Raw genomic sequence first — 19,907 nt, forward strand, 5'->3', positions numbered from 1 at the left:
CGACGGCTCCTGGGGGCGGATCTTCCCTGCGATTGGCCGTTTCTCAGCAGGGCTCTCCGTGTGTGTGCCAACCCCAGAGCATCATGGGAAAATTTGGACAAGAGAATGTCCTCTTTTGCTCTCTTTTTCCCACCTGTTTGTCCAGCAATGTGTTCTTGGCTGTAAACTTCATCAGCTTTTTTGGTGCTAATTTTAGCCTCCTTGACACTGAGTAGCTCTCACGCTTGAGAGAGATGTGTGTGTGTGTCAAAGAGAGAGTGATAAATCCAGAGAGTGATTTGTGCCTGTCTGTGCACTGACAAGTGTTTGTGTGTGTATGTGTTTGTGACTGGTGCTATTTGTAGCTGGTTAGGCTCTCAGGGAGTTAAATCCATCTGCCAGCAAAACCCAGTTTAGTCCAGAACAAGTGATCTGTTCCTGTCTGCATTATTTTGGATCTTTATGAGTTCTTTTTCTGAGAAAATTGCTGATGCAAAAGTTGCATTAAAAATAGTTTTCTGATTTTTTTTTTTTTTTTTTTTTTTTTTTTTTTGTAATGCTGTTTTGAAACTTGCTTTAGTTTATCTTAAGTGCACTTTAACATTTTTTACAAATTTTAAAAGTTATTAAATAAAGATTATTTGTGTACATTTTTCAAGAAAATACAATGCCAGTCTTTTTGCTTAAAATTACGTTTAATTCAGTTACTTGCTGTTTAACTTCCATTTTGACTTTATTTTCTGTGGACTTCAAACCTAAAATATTTTAATTTAGCTCTTTTTATTGATGCTTTTCAACAAAGAGAGATAAAAAGAGGAATACGAAAACAAATCAACATTTTAATATAAACCTATAACCAAGATAACAAAAATGCTAATAAAAATGTATATATATTTATTTATTTATTTAATAATTAAAAAATAACCTATGATCTGAATGTTCTGTTTTCTTTGTTTATTTAAAAAATTATAATAATTACCATGCCATAACATAAATTCCATACAGTCACATAAGACCATGTTTGTTAAGCTAAAAGCCAAATAACACCAATAAAACATTGTTTCTTTTGTGTAGCAATTGAACAACATGATTTGCCATTAGTTAAATAAGCATATTATTTCAGACTGTTTTTTTTAAATACATTTTTATCTTTCTTGTAGCTTGGCAGGTGTAGTTACTATTATTGTATGGCATAAGCTGTACAACAGGTCTTTAAAAACAGATTTGGGGCGGGGGGTTGAACAATTAATTTAAAGTGGTTTGAATGGACATACAGCATGAAACACACATAACGCAGCAGGTCTCTGTGTGTGTGTGTATGTTTGGTAAATGGGTTGGTCAGGCATATGCCGACTAGCTGAGACATATGGTGGAGTGACAAGAAGGTCTAACTTCAGGCAGTTCTGGACGTCCACCATTCACACACAGACAGAGAGAAAGAGAGAGAGAGATGATGATGATGTAACTGTTCATTGTTCAACTGTTCAGTCTGTTCATTGAATATCTGCAGTATAATAGCATAATTATGAAATGTTTTTAAAATACTCAAACACACGGAAAACAGAATATTCAGTTCATAAATTGTTTTTTAATGAAAAAAAAAAAAAAAAAAAAAAAATATATATATATATATATATATATATATATATATATATATATATATATATATATATATATATATATATATATATATATATATATATACACACACACACACACATAGAAAACAGTTATATTAAATTGTAACAATATTTCACAATATTCCTGTTTTTACAGTATTTTGATCAAATAAAAGCAGCCTTGGTGAGCAGAAGAGATTTCTTTCAAAATATTTAAAAATCTTACCAACTCCAAACTTTTAAACATAGTGTATTTATTATTAACTAAAAATATTAACAATATAATATTTAACATGCTACTTGGTACTGTAGCATTTGATTTAATACATAATAAAAATACTGTGCTATAGTTTTAAGTGTAGATATAGTTTTATTTATGTATAAAAAAATTTTTTGTTAATACAAAATATAATTTCTATTTTTCTTTATTCTGAGAATCTAGACTCAGGATTTACCCACCTGTTTTTGTTTTTATAAATATAACAATACATAAAAAGTTGCTGCTTAGAATGTTTGGAATGTTACATAATATCACACTAGCAAAATGTACTATAGTATTCTTTAAAATTACAAATAAATATCTTGGTACAGTAGGTTTAGTGTGTGTGTGTGTGTGTGTGTGTGTATACAGTTGAGGTCAAACGTTTACATACACCTTGCAGAATTTGCTAAATGTTAATTATTTTATCAAAATAAGAGTGGGGGTTAAAACTTTTAAACAGAATGAAGATGTGTGTAGGCGTGTTTTCTTATTCTGCCTAAATATCATATTTTTTCATTTAGTACTGCCCTTAAGAAGCTACAGAAGATATGTATATGTTTTCCTTAAGATAAAATAAGTCAAATTTACCCTGATCTTCAAATTCCAAAAGTTTTCACCCCCATGCTTAATGCATAATTTTTTCTTCTGGTGCATCAGTGAGTGTTTGAACCTTCTGTAATAGTTGTATATGAGTCCCTTGGTTATCCTCAGTGTGAAAAGATGGATCTCAAAATCATACAGTCACTGTTGGAAAGGGTTCAAATACACAAAAATGCTGAGAAACCGAAGAATTTGTGTGACCTGAAGGATTTTTCTGAAGAATAGCGGGCAGTTTAACTGTTCAGGACAAACGAGGGACTCATGAACAACTATCACTAAACAAAAATTGTAATAAAATCAGCTATTATTTTCCCTTATGAACTATATGTAAACATCTTTTATGTGAAATATCTTATTCAGGTCAGTACTAAATAATAAATAACATGCATTTTGTATAATTCCTCTTACTTTGGTAAAATTTTGGTAACATTTTGCAACTTTTGACCTCAACTGTATAGTGTAATGCAGTAGTATACCACGGTAAATGTATGCATATGGCATGAGTAACACTGTGTTGATAAATTGATGTGTTGGGCTGTAAAGTGTGTTTAGTGTGAGTGTGTGTGTGTGTGTGTGCTGGTCATATCTGGGCTGTTGCATCAGCTTCATTCTCCCAGGCTTTGCCGTAATGCAGTGTTTCCGCTCCGTGTCCGGACCCCTCATTCCCTCTTTGTTCCCATCAGTGCACATGGATTTACCCGGACTAATTCAGTGCTTATCCATCACGGCACAGCACGGCTTGCACTTTTCAACAAGCACTGAACCTCTGCACGGGTCACTGTCGGGCGAGATGGGCTTCTGAAATCACCCAAAACAGAGAAGTCGTAGGTGGAACCTACTGGCTGAGTAACACTGTTGTTTTTTCAAGAATTTGTGGTTGGATACCAAGTGCAACAGTGCAAAGTTCTTGTAAATGTGTTTAGATGTGAGTTTAAGAGCACTGACTAGTGACAGAAGCAGTTAACGTGTGATGACCAGCAGTTTTTCTCTCATGGACACACTTAAACGCATCACACCAACACACTGCTCCTCTCTTTACTGATCCACAGTCTCGTTGTCATGGATACTGCTTCATACATGGCCAGAAATAAAATCTTAATTTTTTAATTTAAAAGCTTCATTATGAGAAGGATCTGTCCGACTGTACATTACACTCTTATGTTCTCTGTAGCCGTAGTGCACAACTGATGTCGGAAAGATTTAGGTTCACCAAGGCTGCATTTATTTGATTAAAAATACAGAAAATTGTGAAAAATATTGCAATTTAAAATAACTGCATTCTATGTGAATATGTAGTAAAATGAAATTTATTCCTGTGATCAAAGCTGAATTTTCAGCATCATTACTCCAGTCTTTAGTGTCACATGATTCTTCAGAAATCATTCTAATTTTCTGATTTGCTGCTCAAGAAACATTTCTGATTATTATCAGTGTTAAACTATGCCGTCCAGTATTTCTGTGGAAACGGTGATGCCTTTTTTTCTGTTCTTTGATGAATAGAAGCCAGTATTTGTGTATTTTGTGTTGTTAGCTAAGCCTGTTATGGTTGTGGTTATGTAAGGTCACCTGAGGTCACATCAGATTTCTGTCATGAATACCTCAGAAGGTGGGCTGTGTGGGGTTTGATCACGGGTGTCAGTGATCGGACGATCCCTCGCGGGGGTGACGCTCCCATCAGCAGCCCTGTGGAGGTCCTGTGTGTGTGTGTGTATCAGCCATCATGTCAGACTGCAGCCAATAACTTACAATAGCATCAAGATTACAAATGAGTAACAGATATCTGAAAAGAATTAGTGAATTAACACACACACACACACACACACACACACACACATCTCTAAAGGAGAGAATATCAATTAGTTGTAGGGTAATGTAATTAGAAAAGTTCGGATAAGGTTACAAGGACACTTGTGTGTGTGTGAGTGCGAATGATTTTGAAAGATCATCTTACGTAAATGACTAGAGCAGATCTGTTTTAAATCACTTCTTATTGTGTGAACAAATAATATAAAAAGTATTTTGCATAAGATAAAGTTTTTTTTAACATCTTTTTGAATCATTGCACTGTGAATGTTTTCATGACTGTAAAGTCTTATTTAAAAAATGCATTAAAAAATATATTTTTAGGACACTAATGACTTTCATTGTGACATTATTTTCATGACAGTAAAATTATTTTAATTGTGAAAGTACTTGATTGCCATGAAAATATATATAATATAATATATATATATAATATTTTAAAAACAAAAACAATAATGGTCCAAAAATTTGCTTAATTTTCTATATGCAAATATAATTTCTTATTTCACCTTAAAATTAACGGGGAGAATAAAAGCGGGAAACAATATTTTGCATAAAGAAAACTAACTCTGTTTTTATGATTACTATGATGTCTTGCATTATAACATTATTATTTTTATTACATTAATGAATGTAAAATTCATTAATAATGTAATCCTCCAAAAATATGCTCAATTTTTTGCATACAAATATGTATATTTTTCACAGTAGAATCAACAGGGAAAAAAAGAAACAAGATTTTGCATATAGAAAATGAACTTTTTAGGATCATTATGTCTTGCATTATGAATTTTTATGACCTCTAAGTAATTTATTATAATTATTTTAATTGTGCACAAACAATTTACTTAATTGTCATGAAAATAATGTTAAAAAATGTAATGGTCCAAAACAGGCTTAGCTTTTTTGTATGAAAAAATTGAATTTTATAAAAAGAAATAATGTTTTGAGTAAAGAAAATTTTGAAATTTGTGAAATAATACAATAAATGTCAGGATTAATTATAATGCCAAAATTTGCTTAATTGGCATGAAGAAAATGGTTCAAAATGGTGTTTTTTCCCCTTTTGATGTATTTTGTGTGTGTGTGTGTGTGTGTGTGAAAGAGAGAAATTTAGCCTGTCTGAAAACAACTGATCAGAAAACAGGACAAACTTGAGTCTGACAGCTCTGCAAAAACAAACAGGAAAAGTTTTCTTGAGCATTTCAGCACATTGACTGCAGGGTTAAACACGGTTCTGCTGTTTCACATGACTGTAGGGCCCGTTATGAAGCTGCCCGTTTTTAGAAAGCCCCGAAATACAGCCTGGACACATCACACACACACACACACACACACACCTGCCTCACTTCGTACATGTCCCTGGTTGATGCCCAGGTGTCACACATACACACACACACACACACACACACACACACATAGCAATGCACATGCAGGACGGTTCTGTTTGCTCATCCTTGTGTTTCGCCCCTGCTGGTTTTGGGTTATTTTAATCAGTGTGTCTATGGGCAGAAAAGTAGGCCTTTCCCTGGGTGCCTGCATCTCTCTTTCTCTCTCTCTCTGTCTCATGATCAAACCTCTAACAGTGAGTATATAACATTCTCATGTAATTCATCCTGCAGTGTTTTCACATGACTATGAATAATGCTTTACACAAAGATCCACCAAGACTGGAGGCTGCAGGACTCTTTTCACTCCACACAGGAAAAAAACACATAGAAACCTGTTAAAAATACAGTAACACTCTGAAAAACATATTTAACACACTATTGTGGCAGCAAGTTTTACACAGGTAAACAACACAGAAAATAAAAAAATTTTTCTTTACAAAAATATATAACTGTGAATGACCTATTAAATGCTTAATCATCTTTAACAAAACACATTAATTAGTAGTGTGTTTAATAAATTCATAATATTTGTCAAATGCGACCCTGAATGAAATACAACTATTTGAAGAGAGAGAGAGTGCCAAAAAAATCTAAATACTGGGAAAATCACCTTTAAAGTTGTCCAAATGAAGTTCTTAGCAATGCATATTACTAATCAATAATTAATTTTGATATATTTACAGTAGGAAATTTACAAAATATCTTTATGGAACATGATCTTTACTTAATATCCTAATCTAATTGGCATAAAAGAAAAATAAAAAATAAAAAAAATATTTTGACCCATGAAATGTATTTTTGGCTATTGCTACAAATCTTCTGTAATATTGTGGTCCAGGGATATTTTTGATTAACTTAAAAAAAAAAACTTTCACAGGTTGTATATTTAAGTTATAAAACAAAAATATAAATATTTGACAAATTATATTATTATTTGTTTTTTTTACATGTTGTATATTTAACAAAAATTAAAAAAAAATAAAAAAATAAATAAATATATAGATAGATAGATAGATAGATAGATAGATTTTTTTTTTTTCAAATATTAATATTTTATATTTTGAATAATCTAACAAAACATTTACAGGCAGTACATTCATACTAATTAGATAAATATTAATATTTATCAAATATTAGTATCATATTAATATTTAATCCTCTTTATCATTTTTAATACAACTTTTACATACAGCAAAATCAACAGCGAGTAAAAAAGGGGGGGAAACAATATTTTGCATAAAGAGAATGAACTCTGTTTTTCTGATTACTATGATGTCAAATATTACTATTAATATAAATCTTGATGTTCTTGATCATCTTTAATAAAATGTTCAAAAGTAGTATATTTCAATGGATAAAAGTATTAATATTTGTCTAATGTTTATGGGTATATATTTACAGTAGTTATCTCTAGTTTGAGCATTTGGTTGTCTCCAGAAGTGAGCTAAATTTGCCAAAAATATATTTTTGGACATCAAGGGACATCTTCAAATGTAAAAATGATTCATAATAACATAAATTTAAAATATAGAATAATCTTTATAGAAGCCTATGGCCTATACACCCTAGTAAAAAAGTAATACATTTAAAATGCGTTTATTTTATACTAAGTGTAGTTCAAGTCTATTAATATAATTACTGACATATCGTTTGAAACTGATATAAACATTGTAATTAAACTGGAGGCTGCAGGACTCAGTGCTATTTGTGCACAATGCACTTTTTTTTAAATATTAAGCCTTATATTTTATATATAAAATATTTATATTTTATATAGCCTGTAAATGTTTTAATGTCACTATTGATAAGGATTGTATGATCTTTAAATATTATCGGTTTTTAAATTGCAAAATATTTAAAGTGTACCTAAAGTTTACATGCAAAAGTTCCATTTTAGCTCAATCAGATATACTTCAGTATATCTTTAGTTGGACTTCAGCTCAACTTCTGCACAATTAAAGTGCATTAAGTACAAAATTAGTTGTTCCAATTTACCAGACTTTAAATATACCACTTTAGTATACTAAATGTTAATTTGCATGGTATTTCTATTAAATAAATAATATGTAAATGTATTTGTACTATACTTATAATGAAATACATGTACTTCAAATACATTTTAGTGTATTTATTTTTCACTAGGCCATCCTCATTGTGTGTGCAGTGCTGTGGGAGGAGTCACATGACATTGCTGCTGTTACAGGATGAGGACAGGTGGAGGTTCCAGAGGTTTCCAGGTGCGCTGCTGCTGATATTTTGGGTGAGTGTGAGGAGTGTGTAAGTCGTTACAGGAATAGAGTCTGTTCAGCTGAGAAAAGAAGCAGAGAAAAAAACAGCAGATTGTTACTGCAGTGCGGGTTTTGTGAAGTGACTCACCTGTTGCGGTAAAAATGTGAGAAGGAAACTCTTGTACAATCTTTTTCCCTTCATCTTAATCTCCTCACTGTGAAAAATCCCCACTTCGTCCCCATTGTATGTTTTACTTTCGCATAGATATACACTCAGTTTAAACATTTATTTATTACTTTAAAGATCAGCATAAATCAAATAATACCTTGATGAACTGTAATTCTAAAAAATAGCACAGTGTGTTAGACCCACGTTTGTTCTTTATGCTGCTGTATGTATCTTTGAGATGACGCTATAACACCCTCACACACACTTATACCTCCGGATAACTGTCTGACATCTCGCAGGACACTGTCATCTCAGAAAGCAACACAAATAAACAAAACCGGCCCTGACAGGACTAACACACACACACACTGACCCGTCGCTTCGTCCTTTACCTTGTCATAAAGCATAAATCTGAAAGTTTGGAGAGATGAGCAGACTTCAGATAGAGCACCTTTACTGTCAGACCTTCTCAATCTCTCCAGACAGACAGAGATATGCCTCTTATAAGAGTTCATCAATAAATAAACAAGGCCCTGAAGTCATCTCCGCATAGTTCATGTGTCATAACATGGAAACACAGAAAAACAACTTCATTTTCATGAACTGAAACATCTTTGGAGCCATAGACTGGATAATGAACACTTTTTCCTCAGAATGCTTTAGTTTAAACACACAGCCTTGTTAATTTTGAAAAAGTTCATATATTTCCTCTCTTGTTTCTTGACGAATTTGTTTCATGTCTGCTTGTTTGCATGTTTGGGTTTTTCACAGCATATGGCCTGATATTAAAAAATAATGATGGCTTGTTATGTGGTTCAACTGACAAAATGGCAAAGTGTGGAGAAGAGCATTATAAGATCAGGCAGTAACACTTTACAAAAAAAGTGCTATTAGTTAACATTTGACAGTGAGCAATACATTTGTTACAGTATTTATTAATCTTTGTTAACATTGGTTAAGTAAAATATGAAAGCCCGTTTTCCTCCAGTGCTGGGTAGATTACTTCGTAGTCGCATCGTAGTCTGTTACTGATTACAAGATGAAAATTGTAGTCAGTAATGTAATCTAGATTACTTGTTTTAGGTAATGTATTCTGACTATTTTTGAATTACTTTTAGATTACTTTTGACCTAACATTAATTAAAATGGGGTTATAGATTTAGTAAATAAATTATAAAATAGCTTGATATAAAGTTGCAGTTGCAAGAAAAATATCAGATTTGCAGAGGTTTATGTAATGTACTGAAGGATTTATGAGTTGATGGAAAGCTAATAATTAATTAAATCTTAAAAATGTAAAAATTAGTTTTTATATCTGTATTAAAAATATATAGTACATTTTGTTTTAAATAAAATAAAATACTTTTACCTGCACATCAAAATAATCATTAACCGACATCAGAAAACACGTGAATGTATTGCTGAATTTTTGAAATATTAACTTCAAATCTCAGGAGGACTTGTAATTCATTACAAAGTAACTGTAATCTGATTATTAGCATTTTAAAATGTAATATAATCTAATTACAAATACTGAATTTTTGGAATCTGATGGAATCTTTTTTGGAATGTTTTGTGATATAAAGTCGCAATTGCATGTTATAAAGTTAAAATTGCTTGATATAAAGTTGCAGTTGCAAAAAAAAAAAAATCAGATTTGCAGAGGTTTATGTAATGTACTGAAGGATTTATGAGTTGATGGAAAGCTAATAATTAATTAAATCTTATCAAAATAATCATTAACCGACATCAGAAAACATGTGAATGTATTGCTGAATTTTTGAAATATCAACTTCAAATTTCAGGAGGACTTGTAATCCATTAAAAAGTAACTGTAATATGATTATTAGCATTTTAAAATGTAATATAATGTAATTACAAATACTGAATTTTTGGAATCTGATGGAATCTTTTTTGGAATGTTTTGTGAATTTTGTGATATAAAGTCGCAATTGCATGTTATAAAGTTAAAATTGCTTGATATAAAGTTGCAGTTGCAAGAAAAATATCAGATTTGTGAGATATAAACTCACAATTGCAAGAAAAAAGTCAGTTTCAATTGTGAAATAAAAAGTCGCAGTCACAGTCAATTTTTTATTTAAATGTGATGTACATCTTTGGCCATTACAGTGCATCTCACTGCCACTGTGGCACAAAACTAAAAATTGGTTTTGTCAACTGAAATGAAGCTGTAATGAATCAAAATATAAATATCAATTTAAAAGCCTAAAATATAAAAACCCGACAAAAAATAATTGATAAAAATTTTGTGATATAAAGTTGCAATTGCATGCTATAAAGTCAAAATTGCTTGATGTAAAGATGCAGTTGCAAGAAAATATCAGATTCGTGAGATATAAACTCACAATTGCAAGAAAAAAGTCAGAATTGTGAAATAAAAAGTCGCAATTACCTTTTTTATTTATTATAAAATACAGCTTGTTAGTTCATTATAGCCAATTTCTTTAAATGATGTTTACAGATACAACTATGGATTTTAAAAATGTACTTGTAGATGCTGAAATTAAAATTATAAGTAGTTTTATCTTTAGTATTTTTCTTCACCAGTTGCTGTTGAATAAAGTAGCTAACTAATGTTAACAAATAGAGCCTTACTGATCAAGTTTATGAATTCCTGAAAATATGATACAGATCTCATAGAGCTCATTTCTATTCTTTCTACTTTAACTGTAATATAAAACACTTTCTCTGATTTCTATTTCTTCTATTAATTTCTCCCATTTAAAAGTTAGTAAGTATATTTGTTATATTTGATGCTATCTGCCTTAAAGCACAAAAGCAGTGGAGGAGAAGAGTTTGTCTAGACCTGACGCATGTGATTTCCTGATCTGTATATAATATTTGAATGGGCCTGTTTGTGTCTGGCTGCGTAGCGTGACCTGCTGTAACCCATCAGCGTGTTTGAAGTTATTACTTCATGAGCGTCAGATCAAAACGCCTCTGAATCGCTGCAGACTGGATGACGATCACCATGGTTACACGTCTGAACCACCTTCACCAGGGGAATGAATGACAGCTGCTCCACCCACAGACACACAGCTGATGCTCCAACACAAACACGCACAATACATACATGCACAGTTCTGCACACGTTACATATACTTACTATTAAAGAAATATCTTGAGTTGAATACTATTTGCAATTAAGAGCAGTTAAGGGGTTTAAAAGCAGAAATGTGAATCTTGAAGTTCTGTTCAAACAGTTTTTTCAGTATAAATGTGTGTTATTTGAGCTGTCAAGCTTCTAAATTGTCCTAATTTTCTAGGTGGAGGAACTTCTGGTCATGCATTACTGATGTTATTCCTGTGAATGGAGTTTTGCTCCATAAAATACAGCTTTATGGAGAGTTACATCACATCCATAGGACACAGGACATGCACAGGCAAGTGTTTTTTGTACTTTCCACCCATTAAAAAAGAAATTTAAGTTTTCTTTGCTGTGTTGACTGGTTTTTCTATTGAAACAGCACATTGGTGTGGGAGATTTCCAAAGAATTTTTCACCTTTTTTAAATAATATAGGCCTATTTTTATTTTATTTTTTATCATATGTCTTTGAATTGTTACTCAGTTTAAATCTTCTTACATCTTTGGCCATTACAATGCATGTCACTGGCATTATTGTGGCATAAATTGTGTCGTTATTGTTAAAACTAAAATTGAAATGGTTAAAAGTTGTTTTTGTCAGTTGAAATAAGACTGTAATGAATCAAAATATAATTATTAGTCAAAAAACCTAAAGAAAAATATAAATGTGTTGAAGCTGAGGTACAAAAATAATTACAATAATTATTAAAAGTAAAATATAAATAAATTAAAGCTATAAATATAAAAAAAAAAATTGTAAATGTACATTGGGGCAGATATAAATATTAGTTAAAAAATATAAATGTGTTTAAATTGAGGTACAAAAACCAATGGACCAAACAGATGAATCTTTGGCAAGCATATTTATATATAAAGGCGCGTATGAATTGTAATAAAAGTGAACGTTTTCAATGTGTATTTTGACAAAATGTTTATTTTAGGTTTTAATAGTACACTGTGATCTCAAGGCTAACCTTTAAGCTTTATTAGCTTCTCTACAAACATGTAACTGTATTATGCTTTTCAGGTCATACAATTTCTCATTACGTCATTTCTTCTTTTCATTGCTTTTTCAGTCCGTCTTTTACACAAGTCACTACGGCTCAGCGTCAGACGGTTCTTCTTTTCATTCTGTGTGTCTGTCGTTCCTTTACAGAAAGAGTGCAGTCATCCCGCATTAGGCCTGTCGTTCCCGAGAGGAAAGCGGGAGCGCTGCGAGCTTTTAAAGACCTTTATCTCTCTCTCTATTTCTCTCTCGCACTCTTTTATTATCAATGTAGAGTTTTACAGGGTTGACAGCTCTTAAAGTGTGTGTGTGTGTGACGGTGAGAGTGTTGTACAAGGTCAAGGGCTGAGCGATTCTTGGATTTCAGGCTGCGTGGGGACGGGACGGCCCGCCGTCAGAGGTCACGCTCTGCGTAAGGAGACCTTTCCGTTTTCTTTTAGCATTAATGACTGCAGTGACCTCCTGGCCTTTGCCTGAATGGAACGAGTGTCTGTTTCAGGAGCGAAACTAATGAGCAGAAATGCCAGGGCTTGTGGGATTTCTTCTGGGAGAGAGAAACTTTAATTAACAAATCCAATTTGGATGTAGTTAATGTTATTTGGAAAAAGAACAGAGACAGAGACAAAAGTGCTTATGATACATCATAGGGCTGATTACTACAGTTGAGCTCAAAAGTTTACATATACCTTGCAGAATCTGCAAAATGACCAAGGTATTTGAAATACCTTATTCAGAACTAAATAAAAAATAACATGCATTTTGTATGATCCCTCTTATTTTGGTAAAATAATCAACATTTTGCAGATTTTAACATGCGCCGAATTTCACATAAAAGACATTTACACGTAGTCCACAAGAGAAAATAATAGTTGAATTTATAAAAATGACCCTGTTTAAATGTTTACATATGCTTGATTCTCAATACTGTTTTTTTTTTTTTTTTTATTTGTTTTTGTTTAGTGATAGTTGTTCATGAGTCCCTTGTTTGTCCTGAACAGTTAAAACTGCCTGCTGTTCTTCTGTATGATTTTTAGATTCATATATTCACACTGAGGACAACTGAGGGACTCATATGCAACTATTACAGAAGGTTATCAACAATTATATAAACAAAAACGATGCATTGAGAGCTGGGGGTGAAAACTTTTGGAATTTAAAGATCAGGGTAAATTTTACTTATTTTGTCTTCTGGGAAACGTACATATATTCTGTACTAAATTAAAAAAAGACGATATTTAGGCAAAATAAGAAAAATGTTCACCTTTCCATTCTGTTCAAAAGTTTTCACCCCCCGGCTCTTAATGCATTGTGTTTCCTTCTGAAGCATCAGTGAGCGTTTGAACCTTCTGCAATAGTTGCATATGAGTCCCTCAGTTGTCCTCAGTGTGAAAAGATGGATCTCAAATCATACAGTCATTGCTGAAAAGGGTTCAAATACTGAAAATGCTGAAAAACCAAAGAATTTGTTGGCAGTTGAAACAGTGGGCAGCAGTTTAACTGTTCAGGACAAACAAGGGACTCGTGAACAACTATCACTAAACAAAAAAACAAAAGCTGTGGATCATTCAGGTAACAACACAGTATTAGGATTCAAGTGTAAGTAAACCTTTAAATGGGGTCATTTTTATAAATTCAACTATTGTTTTCTGTTGTGGACTATATGTAAACATCTCTAATGTGAAATATCTTATTCAGGTCAGTACTAAATAAAAAATAGCATGCATTTTGTATGATCCCTCTTATTTTGGTAAAATAATTAACAACTTTAAACTTTTGACTTCAACTGTACTTGTCACTCAAATGTACTTTGAGAAATACCATATTTACAAATGAGAAATCATAAGAAATTAATACTTTTATTCAGCAAGGATGCATTAAATTGACTGAAAGTGACAGTTAAGACGTTTATGTTACAAAAGACTTCTGTTTGAAATGAATGTTATTCTTTTGAACTTTATACATCAAAGAATACTAAAAAGATTAATGTATCACAGTTTCCATAAAATGGAAAAAATATGAAGCAGAACAAGTGTTTTCAACATTGATAATAATCATAAATATTTCTTAAGCAGCAAATCAGCATATTAGAATGATTTCTGAAGGATCATCTGGAGTAATGATGCTGAAAATTCAGCTTTGTATCCCAGAAATAAATTATATTTTAAAATATATTCAAATAGAAAGCAGTTATTTTAAATTGTAATAATATTTCACAATATTATTGTTTTTACAGTATTTTTTAAGCAAAAAATGCAGCTGTGTTTAGCAGAAGAGACTTCTTTTGAAAACATCTTTCTGACCACAAACGTTTGAACGGCAAATGTGATTTTATATTAAACATTAACCTGAAATAATTGTATTACAAATTGTGTATTGATACACGAAACAAAAAATAATTTTGTAAAGTTAAATTGATTTTGCATAAAACAAACACACACACTTGTCCTCTCCCTCACACACACACACACACACGTGGAGGTATCTGGCCTCAGAGGCGTTTTTCCATTTCTCTCTTAATGAAACTGCTGCTCCTCTGATCATCTCCTCTGTTTCACCCCTCTCTCACTTTCACTGGGCGACCACGGCGACGGCATCCCTTTCTCACCCTCCTCATCACCGCTACGACCCACTCAGCCCGTAAACCAAACCGCCAGAACCCACATCAAATATTAACCGCCCCATTAATGAGTTTTCCATCGCTCGTACACACACACACTCACACACACGCTGCCGTAATTAACGGAAAGCACTTACCGTGTATTGCTACTTAAATTCACACAGCTACCACGAGTGATCTCTGAGAGAGAGACAGAGAGACAGATAGAGACGACAGTTTCAACTCCTTGAAGAAAAGCGTCACGTCTCGGCAGTGACGATCATGTGTCATACACGACATGCATGTTTACATCCAATCTGCAAGAAAAGGATGCTGCATTAATATTCAATGTGTGTGTGTTGGGGGGACGGGGGATGTGGGTGTGTTAATATTTCATGTCATTATCAAGTTACTCGTGAATGTGGCTGTTCTGACCTAAAGTCTGTGTGAAACTAGCGCTCGTTTCACTCTTTGCGTCCCCTGCACCACTGAGCTCAAGTGGACCGTAATTGGGGGCTTGTCTGGATTTGAACTCTGGACCTCTACATCTGAAGCAAGACTCATATGGTAGCGGAAGTAAAAACCACATTCAGGTTCTCCATTAAGACACATTCTCAAACTACTTACCAATAAATGCACTTCTGTTCAACATTTTTAGATTGTAGCCTACTACTTTTAAATATCTTTGAAAGAGGAATCTTATGCGCATCAAGACTGCATTTTTAAGCCAAAAAAGTACAGTAATTGTGTTGAATAATTTAACAGCTGCTTTCTATTTGAATGTATTTTAAAATGTAATTTATTTCTTTGATCAAACGTGAGTTTTCAGCATTATTACTCTAGTTCTCAGTGTCACATGGTCTGACTGCTAAATTGCCCCTAGCAATAATTTTGATCAAACAATTAAATAGCCTATATGTGTAGTAGTAATAACAGTGTAAACATGGCTGAAGACGCGAAGAGTAGAGGAACAGAAAAACTGAATCAATTAAGTGTGTCATTTATGCTGGAACTGACTGATTCAAACTCATGACTTTGATCATTTAGTTCAAGTGATTCACTAGCAAAACCCTGATAAAAAGATCCATTTTCGAATTTCAACATCACTTGTAATGATTTTAAAAAGCATGTACAGTGACGGGTGAAACAGATCTGAGATGGTTTGGAAATCATTATCATTCGATTTAGATTGGAACTTCGGAGTACAAATCATTTGATTCAAATCAGAACTTCGGAGTGAGTATTGAGAATCATTTGATTTAGATCGGAACTTCGGAGCAGGTTCATGAATATTTAGATTCACTTTGGAGCACAAATCATATGATTCAGATTGGGACTTTGGTGTGGGTTCACTAATCATTTGATTCAGAACGGAACGTCAGAGCGCGAATCATTTGATTCAGACTGGGACTGGAGTGAAGTGGGTTTGCAAATCTTTTGATTCAGATCTGAACTTCGGAGCAGGAATCATTTGATTCAGATTGGGACTTCAGTACTGGTTCGCTACTAATCTAAATCAGATCGGAACTTCAGAGCGTGAATAATTTGATTCAGATCGGTACTTCGGTGTCGGTTTGCAAATAATTTGATTCAGAATGGGACTTCGGAGCGGGTTCGCAAATCTTTTAATTCAGATCTGAACTTCGGAGTGGGAATCATTTGATTCAGAATGGGACTTTGGTGCTAGTTCATGAATCATTTGATACAGATTGGAACTTCAGAGCATGAATCATTTGATTCAGATCGGCACTTCGGTGTCAGTTTGCAATTATTTGATACAGATTGGAACTTCAGAGCGCAAATCAGATCCGGACAGATCCGGAGCGTGTATTGAGAATCATTTTATTTTAGGTCGGAACTTCAGAGCGCGTTCGTGTATATGTTTAGTTTCACTTCGGAGGACAAATAATATGATTCAGATTGGGACTTTGGTGCGGGTTTGCAAATCTTTTTATTCAGATCTGAACTTCAGAGCGGGAATCATTTGATTCAGATCGGGACTTCAGTACGAGTTTGCTAATAATTTGATTCAGATCGGGACTTCGGTGTCAGTTTGCGAATCATTTGATTCAGACTGGGAATTCAGAGCGCAAATCAGTTGATTCAGATTAGGTCTTCGGCAAAGATTCAAAAAACTTTTGATTCAGATCTGAACTTCGGTACAAGTTCGCAAATCGTTTGATACAGATTGGAACTTCAGAGCGCTAATCATTTGATTCAGATCGGGACTTCGGTGCGGGTTTGCTAATCATTTGATTCAAATCGTGACTTTGGTGTTCGCTTCTGAATCATTTGATTCAGATTGGGACTAAGGTGCGCATTCACAAATAATTTGATACAGATTTTCAGAGCCCGAACTGCAAATCTTTTTTCTATTTCAGATTTTTTTTTTTTTTTTTTTTTAATTAAACAGTACAAAACAAAAAACTAGCAAGACAGTGGAGTTACAAAAATAAAACAAAGAAAAAAGAAAGTATACAGATACAAATCCCTTTAAAAAATGACCATGGTTTTATTATTGTAAAAGTAACCATGTTTTGTTTTTGTTTTTTGTAGTAAAACACATGTGATACCAGGTTAAGAAGAAAGAAAGAAGACTTCCTTTTGCATATGGTCTTCCCAAATGTTAAATAAAAATCTTAACCTTAACTTAAACTCTGACTGTCTATCTTCTTTGAAACAAGATTTGTGTTGCTGTTTTGGAGCTTGACAGTGACTTTTAGTGCATATTAAAGAGCAGCATGAACATTTTTTAAAACATCTTGTTTTATGTTCCACAGATAAAACAAGAAAGTAATGGGTTTGGAACAACATGAGGGTGAGCAAATGATGACAGAATCTCAGAAACTTTAACAAAATTGTGAACTTCCAGTTCTGAGATTAGACATGTTTGGGATGAAGGTGTACCGCTTTAATAAAGCAATTAAAGTCTGAATATCACTCAAATGCACAGAAAAATGCAGATGTATAGCCTGAGCTGGTGTAACACCCCCGGAGGGATCTGTCCAGAGAAAGCAGTTATAAAATCAGTTAAAGCTATTAGCGTATCACGCTTACAATGAGTGTCTGATTCGCTGACTTCATGAAAAGAGAGGAGAGCGCGAGCGAGGGAATGTGTCTTCTTGTATTTGCATGCTGGAACAGCAGAGTGTTCTAAATGTCTTTATAGATGAAAGACAATTAAGTCTTTAGTCATCTAATTACATGCTTTCTCTCTCTCTCTTTCTCTCTCTTGCTCAGTCTCTCCCACTCATAACCACTTCTATTTCCAGAACTGATGTGTTATCAAGTTCCATGCACAAAATATTACGTTTTAACAGGTTATATACGGAAATCTGGGTTTAGCTGGGATGTGATATAACATCTATGTGAGCTGTGATGACTGTGAGAATGTAAAACGACAGTTTTATAGGTCAATACAGTCCAAAAATGAACCCTTTCTTGCATGTTGCTGGTCTTATTGTGCACAGTTACTTGCTGCACGTTATTCTAAAGCAAAAAATCTTCGTATCTTTCCGTTGTCTATTAAATCCCTTTTATTTTTCAACTCCACATTGCACCATCCAATCAATTGCCAAAATGTGAAGTCCTGAACTACATTTTTTCTCTTGCATATCCTTTCACTTTTAAATCCCTTTCAAATGGGTTGCAGATGCTTTCATGTTTGACTTTAAAGATTTGCTGAATGTTATTTTGCACCCAGAATTTCTACTTTTAATGCATCCGCTTTTCATGTTTTCATACCATGCATTATTGTATTACTTTACTTTATTGCATGTACACCATATTGTTCAAAAGCTTGGGGTAGGTAACATATTTTGAAAAGAAGTCTCTATAATAAGAAGAAATGTTTCTTGAGCAGCAAATCAGCATATTAGAATGATTTCTGAAGGCACTGAAGACTGGAGTAATGATGCTGAAAATTCAGCTTTGCATCACAGAAATAAATTACGCTTTAAAATATATTCACATAGAAAACAGTTATTTTAAATTGTAATAATATTTCACAGTTTTTACTGTATTTCAATAAATAAACGCAGCCTCGGTGAGCAGAAGAGACTTCTTTCAAAAACATTTAAAAACCCTAATTATTCTGAATTTTTGAGCGCTAGTGTAATTCCTACTGACTGAATTCCTACTGTTCTTAAATGTCAGACTGGTTGTCGTCTTGATAGGCATTTGTGATCCAGTGTAATCTGTGGTGTAATCTAGTCCAGTCTCGTGGTGTAATCTAGTTGTGCAGCTTGACTGTGTTCTTGTTTAGACGTTTGAAAGCAGTAAACACAGAAGTCATGTTTATTTGATGCTGACAGCGCTTGAGTTAGTTGATCTATGTGTGCTGGATTACTCACTAGTGTCTGATCGCTTCTACTGATGACCTTGTGTGGTAGTGAAAGTACGTAAAGAAATCTGTGAATAAGCGATGTCTTTATGCACAAGTCTTTTCTAGCTAATGCATCTGATTAAGGTGTGGAATACAGAATAACTGCTGACGGGACAGAAACTGGAATATCGGACAGGACGGTAGGGTTTACCTCTATTTCGCCCTCTTAAATAATGCAGACTTTACTATAGGTGATTGCCCTGTAAAGGTCTGGTGATGAATGGCTCCTGTCCACATCTCGGGTCCTTTGCCAGTTCTGTGGTTATTTATTTCGAGAGTTTAGCAGTGTGACCTCAAAAACACACACTCACCTGTACGCACACACATATATACCTGTGTTAATGTATATATATATAGTGAAAGAGCGCATTATAAAAAAGTGCAGTGTTTCTGCTGGTTGTAGATGTCTATAATTAGATCTAAATCAGGACAAGGAGAAAGGCCACTCACAGAGACTTTTATTATGGAGAGACTCAAACTTCCCACAGGGGTCTGGAAAGTTTTTATTTATTTTTTTAGGTAATATTATACAACAGATAACAGACAATAAACCATGTAAAAGGGACTAAAAAAGCACACAATTGCACATAAGAAAATATACAAAAATAGAAGTGCATAAATACATTTTTTTTTTTTTTACAGATTTTTTATTAGATAAAATTATTGTTTAGTTGAAATTAAGCTTAAAATACAAATAATATATGAAAAAACAAACTACTTAAAAATATAAAATATTGGCAACTAACTGAATTAAGATTAATCA

The 19,907-nt window shown here is 33.2% G+C and overlaps 1 protein-coding gene across 1 annotated transcript in view; it reads left to right on the forward strand.

Moving 5' to 3' along the window:
- The first annotated feature begins 7,796 nt into the window (after positions 1–7,796).
- Positions 7,797–19,907, forward strand: part of dnah3 (dynein axonemal heavy chain 3) — a 48,725-nt gene continuing 36,614 nt past the window's right edge. Inside the window, exons 1-2 of the mRNA XM_051097881.1 lie at positions 7,797–7,914; positions 11,339–11,455. The gene's annotated coding sequence lies outside the window, so the exon portion shown is untranslated. The remainder of the gene's footprint in view (positions 7,915–11,338; positions 11,456–19,907) is intronic.

This window comes from Labeo rohita, chromosome 24, assembly GCF_022985175.1.
Source record: "Labeo rohita strain BAU-BD-2019 chromosome 24, IGBB_LRoh.1.0, whole genome shotgun sequence".
Taxonomy (NCBI): Eukaryota; Metazoa; Chordata; class Actinopteri; order Cypriniformes; family Cyprinidae; genus Labeo; species Labeo rohita.